At 47.3% G+C, this 13,503-nt stretch overlaps 1 protein-coding gene across 6 annotated transcripts in view; it reads left to right on the plus strand.

Moving 5' to 3' along the window:
- Window positions 1-13,503, plus strand: part of SLC45A1 (solute carrier family 45 member 1) — a 152,728-nt gene that overhangs the window by 121,001 nt on the left and 18,224 nt on the right. The window contains exon 1 of one of the 6 annotated variants that reach the window (XM_054008969.1): window positions 5,142-5,218. The exons of 4 other annotated variants lie outside the window; for them this stretch is intronic. The gene's annotated coding sequence lies outside the window, so the exon portion shown is untranslated. Of the gene's footprint in view, window positions 1-5,141; window positions 5,219-10,657; window positions 10,754-13,503 lie in introns of those variants that run through there. One more of the 6 variants, XM_054008968.1, reaches the window with a different exon arrangement.

Raw genomic sequence — 13,503 nt, forward strand, 5'->3', positions numbered from 1 at the left:
GTCTATGCAGATATGGATGGATCAGTTTTTCCCCCACAATGGGCACTGAAGGGTATGGCACGTCACTCTGTCTCAGTAATATGTTTTATTACAGTATCCCATCCAGTTCTTCCTTCACTTTGAGAAAGAATGGGATTGTGAACCTCTAGGCCATGCTGAGGGCATAAGTCATGGCCTCCTCTTAGACCAGAATCTGCACTGTTTCTTCTTTAAGCGGGCCATTTTTATTGTTCCAACTTCCTAAGCATTTTATTGAGGTCTATCTTGATGATTGCGGTTTGGTCCAGGAGGTGGACCAATTAGTAACAAAGGTTCCAACCACTTCCTTGCCTTGTAGTTTTTGCTGAAATGTTTAAAAATAAAAAAAAAAAGTCAGCTTGAGCAAGCACTCCGCATGGAAAATTTCAGCCTGAATGCTTAAAGTTTGGCAAAGTTATAAGCAACAGAAAACAGGGCCTTATAATGGATAGTGTTAGGTAAACTTAGCTATTGGCATTGCTACCAGCTTGCCTATAGTTAGGAAAACTATATCATTCCAAATTTTTCTCTCTATGCCTAGAACATTCCCCAGCCTGCTGCTGCTTGGTTTCTTGTTGGGTGTAATGTGCCCACTGCGACAGGGTCAGGCCAGATGGCTATAGGAAAGCGCTCCTTGTAGCAACAAATGTTGCACCCAAGGCATTTCTGGAAACCAGGCGGGCCTGCCAGGGCAATGAAAGGGCAGCAGCAGCCACGCGGACTGAGAGCATCTTGCTAGGCTGGGGGTGGGAGGTGTCTTCTGCAGCTGCTGCTGGTACCTTGCACACTCTGCACAAAGGGAGGTATATTAGCCCCAGGATAAGCACGTCCCTTTTCCCTTTGTAGCTGAACAGGGTTACTCTAGGTTAATTAGGACACCGGGGCCAATCACAGGCCTGCCATAACCTGTTAAAAGCTTCCCCTCCAATCAGATAGGGGCATGCGCTAGGAGCTGTGGGAGGAAGGTGAGCTACTGGGGAGCTTGGTGGTGCAGATGCCGACAAGCACCAGGAAAGAAACCCTGCACATACAGAGATGAAGGGTGGGAGAATATCTGCCCAACCGGAGTCTGAGGGAAGAGACCCTGCCCAAGGAGAGAGACTGAACCAGGTGTCTGGTCTGTAGCCATCATGCCCGCAGGGGCTACCAAAGACTGATAGGCTATCTTGCCCATTCAAGGAGGCCGGGAAGAACCCTGCTCCAGCAGGGCATTGGAAGCAAGCCCAGGGGCATGGGGGAAACTCTGAGGGAAAGAGGAATACCCTAGCCCACCACTAAACAGAAGCACAAGACCCACCAAGGTGGAGGAGAAGCTCCATCACACCACATATATTTTTGCAGCTGGGCTGATGTGCAGAAGTTTACGAACAGGGCCCTAAGAACATATTAATTATACACAGTTATGTATTACTTTTGTTTCCATGAATATCAAGATTTATTGACATGTAAAATGCTACCTGGAAGAAACATATTTAGGTTGAGATTAAGAGCCTAAAGAAGGATCTTTCTAAGTCACCTAACTTCCATTAGGCTTCTTTGAAAATCCCAGCTTTAATCATCATATAACTATTTTCAGTTTGTACTCTTCTTATACTACATAGAATCATAGGTGTCTATGATACATTTCACAGAAACTCAATCCCTGTTCTGAGAAGTTTATATTCCCTGTTCTTATTGGTCTTGTGGTGGGGGTAGAACTGTTTGTTCATGCTCTTTCCTCATTGATTGGTGACAAACTCCTGTGACCGATGCACTGTAGACATAACTGTGCAATGCAAGGCCCTCTTGGCTCTCTTCCCTTCTGTTTTTGTTCTTTTGGGGTTTTGGCACACAAATGCTTGAAACCATGAGCTAATATGGTGATGTGACCAGGGTCCCAGTTGCGGTCATTCAATTAGAGTGAACTGCAAAGAATGGGGTAGATAATCCCCAAAGCTGGTAGATATTTTCAATACTTAGATTTACCAAGCCAGCATAAAACAACTTCTTTATTACCTCACTGGTCGCCCAGAAGCCAACAACACAGTTCTCTTCAAGTAACCTAGCCTCAGGCCTCCATCTAGATACCCACGTCAAATATGATGAAGATTTCTGAAACATCTTATTTGATCATATAAAAGAAAAGGTTCTACCAATCCCAAAGGATCAGACATATTACCTCCCAGGTTCTTGAATATTCCATACAGCCAATTCTTAACTAAAATTTATTTAAAAAAAAAACAAAAAAAGCGAGAGTATGGTTAAAAGATCAATATACCCACAGACATGAGTTCAATTCTGGGAAGCTATTTAGTGTGAGCATGGAAGGAAGAGTTTTTTGAGAAAGAACTAGAGCCCCAAGATCTGCTTAACCTGGGCCTGGTTTTAAACATGCTTCTAGCAAATAAATATAATTGCACTCTAAATGAACAAACACCACTACTAGAAACGGGGCCTTGGCTTGTCATGGCCACACAAACATTTTAAGTATGTTTATGTTGATCTGTTGTCTTTCATTTATCTAAAGAACAAAAAAAAAAAAAAAAGGTCCAGATCTAATGCCAGGCAACCTCTTGTGACAGGAGACCTCAAAGGCTTCTTGTTCTTGTCTGTGCTGGAGGGATTATATGGCTCTCAGTCATAGTCCTAAGGCTCTATATGAATTTGCAGACTGACAAATTCACCAGCACTGAACTGTTCTCTGTTTAAAAAAAAAAAAATCTTCATGTGTTACTGTTGCACCACCTAGTGTGCAAATGAGTTGTACCTCTAGAGAGAACTATTTAAATAAAACCTTTGTTGGCGATTTCCATATTGTGAAGACATTCTGTTTCAACAAATACTGAAAAAGATTACTCTTCATTAAACATAATCACAAACCAAATATATTATCTTCACGATAAACACACTGTTCACCAAACCAGGCACTGAGAGGTGTTCTGGCAAAAAGGCAAATTTCAATTTAAATGTGTGTAATATGACAATCACAAAGGGTTCAGTGTGATGTTACAGCCATCTCTGTAAATATATATTTACATAATGCAAAATGTTAGAGATAAAATTAAGGATTCTGGATTAAGTTCTATATTTTTTTTTATTTTATTAAAGAAAAAAATTACTATGGGTGAATTAAATAACCAATGGCAGTAATTCCGGGCCCCAGGGCAGAACAGTCAATGGGCCCCAAGCCCGCACAGAAGTGGTCCGTCTGACATTTGGGCAGTGTTGCACCTGCACTGGCTGGTGCCCCACAAGATGCTGGCTGCGCTGCTGGGCATACTTTTCCTGCAAGGCCAGGGCTTCCACATGGCCACCCGGCTGCCTTCGCCACCATCAGTACCACCCCATGTGTGCCTAGGAGCCCCTGCCCTGTGGTCCACCCGGGCGATTTAAAAAGGCCCGGGGCTCCAGGACCCTGGGCAATTCTTCCTCCCCCCCCAATCAGTGGGCCTGTGTAGCAGGGTGGTTACCCGCTCCTGCTCTTTGGGGCTTAGAACAGCCCAGGGGAGGGCTGGGGCTGGGGCAAGAAGCCTGGGCTGATTAGGGAAGGTAGGCTCAGCTGTAGGGTTACCATTCGTCCGGATTTACCCGGACATGTCCTCCTTTTTGTTCTAAAAATAGCGTCCGGGGGGAATTTGTAAAACACTCAAAATGTCCCGGATTCCCCCCCTCCCCCGGCAGAGCAGAGCGAGCAGCTGGGAGGGCTGCAGGAAAGTCCCGGGCTGGACTCTAGAGCAGCTGTAGAGGAGCCGGATCCGCCCTGCATTCTGAGCCGGCAGCTCTCCCCTGCAGCCCGGTCCAGCAGCACTGTGCAGGGCCAGGGACCGGGTTTTGTTGTGCTGGGGAGCGCAGCCATGTGTCCGGCTCGGCTCGCACAGAGCCCAACACCCTGTTCTGAGCAGCAGGGTAAGGGGGCCAGGGAGGTTCTGGAGGGGGCAGTCAAGAAACGGGGGGGGGGGCTTTTTGGGGAGAGTGGAGAAAGTTTTGGGCAGTCAGGGTACAGGTAGGGGGTAGGGTCCTGGGGGGCAGTTGGGGGGGGGTCTTAGGAGGGGGCAGTTAGGGGACAAGGAACAGGGAGTCTTAGGTAGGGGATGGGGTTCTGGAGGGCAGTTAGGAGCAGGGGTCCCAGGAGGGGGCAGTCAGGGGACAAGGAGCGGGGGGGTGGGGAGCTGGGAGTTCTGGGGGGGGGCTGTCAGGGGGCAGGAGTGGGGAGAGGGATCAGAGCAGTCAGGGGACAGGGAGCAGAGGGGTTTAGATGGGTTGGGAGTTCTCGGGGGGGCTGTCAGGGGGCAGGAGTGCGGAGAGGGATCGGAGCAGTCAGGGGACAGGGAGCAGAGGGGTTTAGATGGGTTGGGAGTTCTGGGGGGGGCTGTCAGGGGGTGGGGAGTGGTTGGATGGGGCGTGGGAGTCCCAGGGGTCTGTCTGGGGGTGGGGGTGTGGATAAGGGTTGGGGCAGTCAGGGGACAAGAGGCAGGGAGGCTTAGATAGGGAGTGGAGTCCTGGGGGGCAGTTAGGGGCAGGGGTCCCAGGAGGGGGCAGTCAGGGGACAAGGAACGGGGGGAGGGTTGGGGGTTCTGGGGGGGCGGGAAGTGGGAGGGGCAGGGGCGGGGCTCCTCCCGTCCTCTTTTTTGCTTGCTGAAATATGGTAACCCTACTCAGCTGAGGCCAAGCCCCAATCAGGTCCAGCTGGCCCCTATAAGAGGCTGTGAGCCAGAAGCCCAGGCAGTCTCCCTCTGCATTCAGTGAGAGATGGGTCTGGCTGCAGGGAGCTAGAGACAGAGTACCTGAGTGGGGCAGGGCTGGGGAAAGGCAGAGGAGCTGGGGAGCTCCAGCCTAGAAAGCCCCAGGCTGTGGCCTAGTATAAGGCCAACAGGTACTGGGTGTTGCAGAGGGTTGGCCAAAGCAGCAGGTCCAAACCCAGTCTTGCCAGTGATGAGTAGGCTGATACTGCAGTCTACCCCAGGGTGTGGGGCTAGAGATGATGACTGGCAGTAGCCTTATAGTGAGGTGAGGAGGGGATAGTGGCTGGGGGTTCCCTGGGGAGGGGAGACCCTAAGACTGAGAGGTTACTGCCATGGTGCAGCACCCCAGACAAATGAGGCACCGGGGTCCTGGGAGGGACACAGGAGCCAGCAGTAAGGCAGATCACTGGCCTGTGGAGGGTGCTCCAGGCTGGAAATTGAGCTACTTCCCTGAGAGACCAGCAGGAGGTGCTGCAGGGGTGAGTTCCTATTGCTACAGCCTGGCAGTCTTTGTTTAGTGTGAGCTGTAAGGAAATGCAAAAGCTAAGAGAATAATAATAATAATAATAATGTAAAACAAATTCCTAGAGGAATGAGAGACTGAGCAAGGCTGTTGCTTAAATAAAAATGTATCTGTGTATAACAGTGCACAATTATTAGAAGCATCAGTAGACATGTACATAGATGCTTCAGATTACACTAAGAGACAGGCTTGCCAAAGAATCTCCCACTCCAATTACACATTCTCAAGTTTTCCTGGTTTTAAAGGTGATTTTGGTGAGGAGCAGGAAGCAATTTGAAGAATTTGCTACCTCCATAATATGACCCTCTACTGATGGCATCTGTCCTCAGATCAATAAATTGGCCCACAGGCTGTGTTGGCCTGGACAGATAAGGGCTTCTGGATACCCATGTAGTTAAAAATGTGAAAGATGCCCATTTCCATCTATGACTAGCCAGGATAATGTACCCCACCCTGCCTCAAACTCTGTCATCATGATCCATGCATGCGAGACCTCCAGGCTTGATTATGGAAATTCTGTCACAGTTCAGGGCAACTGTATGTATATGTCCCCCTCCGTAGTCCAGCAAGAGTAGCGTATCTCACAGGCCTGGGGAGGCTAAGCTTCCCCAAACAGCCCCATGTGGTCCTGCCCACGTAGTGCCCCCAGGTCCCCTCTGGCTTACTGCTCTCCCCCCCCCCCCCCCCACTGGGATTAGGACAACTTGCGGTTGGGACTTGAGGCAGCTCGGGTCAGAGCTCACACAGCCTGGTGCTGTGCTGCCCACCCAGCATTGGGGGGGCCCCTCGGGGTTCCAGTGGGGGAGGGGCAGAGCCTTGGGCAGAAGGGGTCAGCCTGGGGGCTAGCCTCCCCCAGTGGGTGGATCACACAACCCACATGAGTGAAAGCACCTACTCTAGGCTTCCGGTTCCTCAGCTGTCACTTTTCTTTGGCAGAAGAGTGCCATTCTGAGTTGCTAACCCTAACCCAGACTCCAACCCTTTGCCCAAACTCCCACCCCACCTTTTCCCATTGCTGCTCTGCCCAGCCTCTTCCTGCCCCATTCCTCCCCCAAGTACACGCCATCCTCGCTGCACCTCCTGCATGCCACTGATCATCGGCAGGCACGAGGTGCTGGGGGGAGAGCGAGGAGCTGATCAGGAGGGCCGCTGGTGGGTGCTGAGCACCCAATTTTTCCCCCCCGTGGGTACTCCAGGCCCAGAGCACCCATGGAGTTGGCATGTGTGGCGGAAACCCATGTCTCCCTCCCACCTCACCAGGATTTTTCCAGGCTGCACAGTTCTTTGCCTACATTGATATTCCCAGCAAGCCAGACTGCCTAAACAGACCTTTCCTAACCTTCTGGCTTGCCCTTGCTTCTCTGGGTCTGCCAGCTTCACCACTCCCGCCTCCCAGAGAGCAACTGCAGGCTACTCACCGCTACAGCCTCCAACACTCCTCCTCCTTCCCAGAGAGTGACTGCAGTCTTTCCCAGCAACCCAGCACTTCTGGTGCCAGTTTCCTGGCTTCTATATGTGCCACCTGTTCCTGCACAGGAATTAATTAAAGCTTCTCTTGCAGTCTTAATCTCCCCCCCCCCCCACCCTTGCCAAGTAATAGGCTAATTGGCCTCTCTGGCTGCCTTAACCCTTTCAGGGCAAGTGTGGGGACAACTCCACACTGCTCTTAGTTCCTAGAGGAACTGTGGTCACCCTCCCACACAGAATTATGTACAGTCCCTAGCCCACAATGATACACATGTAACCCTTCTGCCTGTCAGAGTTGGCAGCAACAAGGGCCGGGTTCAGTATCTAGGGGTTCCATTTCAATAACAGTGCAAAACCGGCTCAAGCCCCCATCCAGTGACCTGGGACAATTACATACCACCCCCTTGGGCCCCTCTAGGAGGCAATACTTCCCCTCTCGCAAGCACAGAGTCTGAGTGTAGCAAAAGCCTTTTAATAAAGGAGGGAAACAATGTGGCATTATGTTGGGGAACCACCACAAACAGGATTCATAACACAAACCATGAGCAAAAGACCCGTCCCCAAGTAAGTCTGGCAGTGTCCTTTCCCCCTCAGGGTCTTAAGTCCAGCAACTGCACAGTCACCCCACCCACAGTTTCTGACCTTGGTCAGTGCAGCCCCCAGAGTTCAGAAGTTCCTCTGCAGAGTTTACCTCCCAGCCTGGGTTGAAGTTGGGGGAGGTATGGGGAGCTCTGCTGCTCAGGTTGACAATTGCCACACCTCTCCATGGGGTTCTGCTGCAGTCTTCACCACTAGCCACTCCTCTCAACTAGCCATCCTACTCACCAACTTGTCTTCAGGCCCCCTCCTTAACAGCTCTCAGCAATCTCTGCTCTTAAAATCACTGAGAGCTGAAGTTTCTAGCTGGTAGTAGGGGAGCCTCAGTGCTGGTACACCATTAGCCCAAAGTAGGTCTAATGCTTAGACCTAGGTATCATTACATGCTGCAAAGCTGAATTCACTAAGACTCTTAATGGAGTCAAAATTAACCCTGTTCTTGCACAGTGGAGATAAGTGATATTTCAGACAGAGCCATCCCACTCCCTATACATGTCTGTCCCTACCCTCTCAATTTACTGTGTCTTGGAACCCAAGTCCCCTGCCTAGCAAGTGTTACTTAGTTGAGGGCGAGTCCCTCCTTCTTAAAATGCCAAGTATAGTTCTACTGTCCTTTATTCACATAACCAGGATAACAACCCTCCATTACTCCTGCCCCAATAACAAAGAGACTGGGGATCCCACAGCAGCCAAAGTGACCATTTGAGCAAGCAGTCCATCATGCTAGGCAGGGCCTATGCAAACAAGATCAGCCCCTGAAATCCTTTTCCACAGCTCACCTCCAGATGTCAGGGGAGAGCTCATTCTGACTGCTTACACCTAAACTAATACAGTAAGATCTCCCAAAGATAGTGGCAGGAAACTGCTATATCTGTCACACTCTAAGAATGAAAGTGCCAACCTTAAAAACAGCTCAAGTTCATTCAGAACATAGCAGCTTGTCTGCTCAGAAAGACAGGCCACTGAAAACACATTAACATGGTGTTCTGCTGTCTTTGCTAAACCTCTCTCCCCTTTGAATCGTTAGATTCAATGTTTCACTCCTCTTCAAAGCCCACCCCGAGAATGGCCCAAGTTACCTGAGGGACTCTCTCTGTGCGTACAAGACCTCCCATGACATACATGTTCTACTTCACACATACTGAATTTAAATAGAAGTACTTCATTTTGCAGCTACTAGCAGCTGCAGATAGGGGTGTACTATGCCTGCTTGTTACAGTTAAGAGTTTTATAATAACTAATTTTTCCTTCTGATCAATTTCTGCCCAATCAGAGAGTGAAATAAATTTCTGCTTAATGTTGTTCAGAAATTCTCAATATATCTGGAAGAGCCATGCACCTCCTCGTCAGCTGCAACTGACACTATCTTTGAATTCCTCCATACAACATTTCAAACCAACTTTGAAAAATTTCCAGAGCATGTATTGCTTAGGACTGGTCATACACAGTATCTTTCTGGAGGCCTGTGTAATGTTGAAGATTCATATTCCTCCCTGATTATAGTTGCATCTGTTTCTGCCCAACTATTTCTTTTCCTTAGAGCTTCCCTTTTCTTCCTTCTCCCCTTCCTAACGCATGTTCCACACTTAGATCAAATGTTTTAATTTACCATAATCTGTCATTCTGGGTGCCCTCAATTGAGGATTGAGATCATGGTCAGAGTTGAGTTGATGTTGGCACACATTTTTTGCTTATGTGTTATTTCATTTCCATAAAAAGGTGGATTAAGTGGTGAAAGAATGCTAAATTAGCCCCTTTCCTTGGGTCATTCCTTCCTGGGCAACTTTTTTCCTTCAATAATCATAAGTAGTTATATTAAAATTGAAGAAAGGTTTTTGCCCCTCCCACTGAAGCCCCTTGAACATCTGATGTCTGTTGTATGCTTTTGGGGTGTTTGCAGATTCTTCCCCACTTAACCCTGGTTTTATTCCACAGGCCTGTCATGAGTCCCTGGTGAGTGCTGGGAATCCAGGGAAGTGTAGGAAAACTCTGTCTATTGGCACCTAGTGAATATAGCAATATCTGCCAAATTCTGAAACCAATTACACTTCTGTAGGCACAGGACCACAACAACCCAAGTGCCCTCTGAAACATCCTTGGTCGTCTTAGGTGTCAAACGTTTTCAGAGAGGCTCGCTAAAGGAAGCTTATCTGTATTACTGTAAATCAGGGGTCGGCAACCTTTCAGAAGTGGTGTGCCGAGTCTTCGTTTATTCACTCTAATTTAAGGTTTCACCCGCCAGGAATACATTTTAATGTTTTTAGAAGGTCTCTTTCTACAAGTCTATAATACAGAACTAAACTATTGTTGTATGTAAAGTAAATAAGGTTTTTAAAATGTATAAGAAGCTTCATTTAAAATTAAATTAAAATGCAGAGCCCCCTGGACCTGTGGCCAGGACCCGGGCAATGTGAGTGCCACTGAAAATCAGCTAGAGTGCTGCCTTTGGCACGCGTGCCATAGGTTGCCTACCCCTGCTGTAAATAGACAGCACTTCTGAAAATCTTGTTGCACACAAGTTAAAATTGCCAGTCATTTGTTTTTAGGACATTTTAAAACCAGTTGATCAGCAAGGTGGTAAATCTTAGGCTTGGTCTACACTAAACCCCCTAATCGAACTAAGGTATGCAACTTCAGCTACGTGAATAACGTAGCTGAAGTTCGAAGTACCTTAGTTCGAACTTACCTCGGTCCACACGCGGCAGGCAGGCTCCCCCGTCGACTCCGCGGTACTCCTCTCGTCTAGCTGGAGTACTGCAATCGACGGCGAGCACTTCCTGGTTCGACTTATCGCGTCCAGACAAGACGCGATAAGTCGAACCCAGAACTTCGATTGCCAACCGCCGAATTAGCGGCTGGGTGTAGACATACCCTAAGTAGAGGGTAACTTCAAAGAGACACTTAAAAAGCCATGTGATTAATGCAGTGAGTAATTTTGTTTATATAGATTTCTTATTAAATATACAACTCTTACTTTAGAAGCCTTTGATATAATAAACTATTAAATTGAAACAGCAGTTAACACACCAGCAGCCTCCGAGTAAAAACAATCCTACTTGATTACAAACCCTTTGTGGGGTAAAAAAAATTCTCTTATGAAGACTGGAAATATTTAACAATAAGAGAATGCAGGTATTTCTCCTCTTAGTTATGCAATACAGGCAGCTTGTTCTTGTAGCCTGCCGCTTTAAGAAACAATAGCTGAGGTACAGAGAAAAGCTGATGCTTTCTGCAGAGCCCCAGCAGGCTGGGGAGAAAGGAGAGCGAGAGTAGTGATGACATCACCATCTTCCCCAGCCAGAAGGCAGGCGCCTTATGCGGGGAGGGAGGATTCAGCCACAGCAGCAGTGACTAGGAACCTGTACCTCGGATAATCCAGGCATAGATAAGCATTTGAAAAAGGATGTTCCTCCAGCTGTAATTACAGGTAACTATTTCATACTGAACAAATGCAATGCTTTCTGGGATCCAATCCATTCTCTTAGCGCTCTGGGCATTTGCTCTGGGGCCCTTTGACAGGAAGGTTTACAGATACTGTATATGGGGTGACATTTTAGAGGAGGATGGGAGGGAGAGGATGATACCTTTTGTTCTTAGTTGCATCTCTTTCTGCAGTTAGCAGTCAGATCACTGTGCAGTTCCTTGGATAATACTTCTCCTGCTGTGGGAAATCCAGAGAGAATGAGCCTTCAGAAGACAGAATGTCCTGACTTTCATTTAGTATAAATGGAGGATGGCCATTACTGTGAAAATTTCACAAGGGCTGATATGATTTGTGGTTTTCTGCTTCAAATGCTTCATGTTAGTTAATAGGTCACCTGGGCTCTAAATTGCCTTCCTGACAATAGACAGGGTGACAGAATGGATTTTATTCATACATTTTGATCAACAAACCTTGTATTTCAGAACATTTGGGGAAAGCATCAAGAACCCTTGTATATCTTATACAAGGTGCTGGGAAATTATATATTTTATATTTGCAATTCAAAGCTTATCTTACACGATAAACAAAAAAAAATGAATGAACTCTGAAGTCTGGGCAAATCTGCTGTTAGACTCATTTGCCTTCATCTCCCGCACTAGAGTGATGGTTTCTCCGCATTTCCATTGCTATATCATGGATAGTAGATTTAATTCTTGGCTGAAACTAGAAGCAAAGGGAAATTTTCAGCCCATGGCACAGAGTTCTAGACTGACATTTTCATGTGAAAATTAAGATTAGTTGCACATTCAGTGCTTTGAAAATTAATCTCAAAGTCTTAGTCCAAGAGAAGTTTCTTTTTCTAATATTTTTTAAAAAAATCCCGTTTTGGTTAATGAGGGTACTAAGAGCTTAGGTATATAATGTCCATGCATGCATCCTTCTGACGATTCATGAGCCTGGTTGACAGGACAATGGCTTGGTTCTAAAAGGTAAACACTTATTACATTTGTAACACTAAAAAATTTCCAGTTTAAAAAAAATCTTTAAAATTAAAAGTGAAATGTAACTAAGAGTTATATACTGGTTGCTTTAGATACAGTAACAGTTTTATCCCTCAAACTGTTTAACTCCCAGGGAGATGTTACCTGATTTGCTACGTTAGGGAAGTTTGTAATTTAGCGGAGGGCCCCTGTGCTAGGAGGATGGGTTCTATCCCCTGCGAGGTGGAGCTGAGATGAAACTCTAGGGAAAAGCAATCTTACTATTAGTGTTTAGACTCAACCTCCCAAACCCCATAAGTAAAGTATACTCAAAATGAAAGCTGCTCAATTCAATAATATCTCCTTATGCAGAACCTCTCAATCCAAATGATCTCAAAGTGCATTACATATTTTTTGAGTTATATACAGGAATCTCTTCATAGAATCATAGGACTGGAAGGGACATCGAGAGGTCATCTAGTCAGTCCTGCCACGAGTGCTGGGACTGAAGTATTATCTAGACCATCCCTGAAAGGTGTTTATCTAACCTGCTCTTAAAAAATCTCCAATGATAGAGATTCCATAACCTCTCTAGGCAATTTATTCTAGTGCTTAACCACCCTGACAGTTAGGAAGTTTTTCCTAATGTCCAACCTAAACCTACCTTGCTGCAATTTAAGCCCATTGCTTCTTGTCTTATCCTCAGAGGTTAAGAGCAGTAATTTTTCTCCCTCTTCAAGTACATAAAAGGTTGTTATAAGGAAAACTGTTATCATATCCCCTCTGAGTCTTTTCTTTTCCAGACTAAACAAACCCAATTTTTTCAGTCTTCCCTCATAGGTCATGTTTTCTAGACCTTTAATAATTTTTGTTGCTCTTCTCTGGACTTTCTCCAATTTGTCCACATCTTTCCTGAAATGTGTGCCCAGAACTGGACACAATACTCCAGTTGAGGCCTAATCAGCACGGAGTAGAGCAGAAGAATTACTTCTTGTGTCTTGCTTACAACACTCCTGCTAAGACATCTGTAGCAAAGCAAAGACTCACTGGCACAGCGCCTCCTGCTGGTTGTTCTGGGAATTAGCTCTTGTCCAGCCCAAAGCACCCTCTGCTGGCCAGTGTCTCACCTGGTGCTGGCCCCATGTCCCTCCCAGACCCCGGTGCCCCTTTACGTCAGGGTTCTGCCCCAGCAGTACCCCCATACTCTGGGTCTCCCCTTCCAGGGGAACCCCCAACCCTCTATCCCCATCTTGCCTCAGTGACTACTGCCAGTCATCATCTAACCCCTGCTCACTGGGGCAGACTGCAGTCTGTAATGGCCACTCATCATTGGCAAGGGGGTTAGGACCTGATGCCTTTTCCTATCCCCAGGCTGCCCCTCTGCAGCCCCAGTACCTGTCCAAGGCTTTCAGCAAGGCATGCAGCCTGTGGGTTTACCAGGCTGGAGCTCTCCAGCTCCCTTTGCTCTTCCGCAACATTGCTCCACTTCAGGTACCATGTGTCCCCCAGCAGCTCAGCCCTCTTCCTCCAGAGCTGGAGAGAGACTCCCCCAGTGTCTGGCCCACAGCTGGGCCCTGATTGAGCTGGCCACAGCTGTGGCTGCTTCCCCAATCAGCCCAGTTTTTCCCAGCCACAGCCCTCTCCAGGGTCTTAAGCGGCAATTCGGTGGCGGGTCCTTCACTCTCCCTTTCTTCCTCTTCTCACTGAAACCCAAAGAGCTGAAACTGAAGCTGATTGCCAATTACTATGTGAAAAAAATATGATTATGGGCTT

The sequence above is a fragment of the Malaclemys terrapin genome, chromosome 19 (genome assembly GCF_027887155.1).
Source record: "Malaclemys terrapin pileata isolate rMalTer1 chromosome 19, rMalTer1.hap1, whole genome shotgun sequence".
Lineage (NCBI taxonomy): Eukaryota > Metazoa > Chordata > Testudines > Emydidae > Malaclemys > Malaclemys terrapin.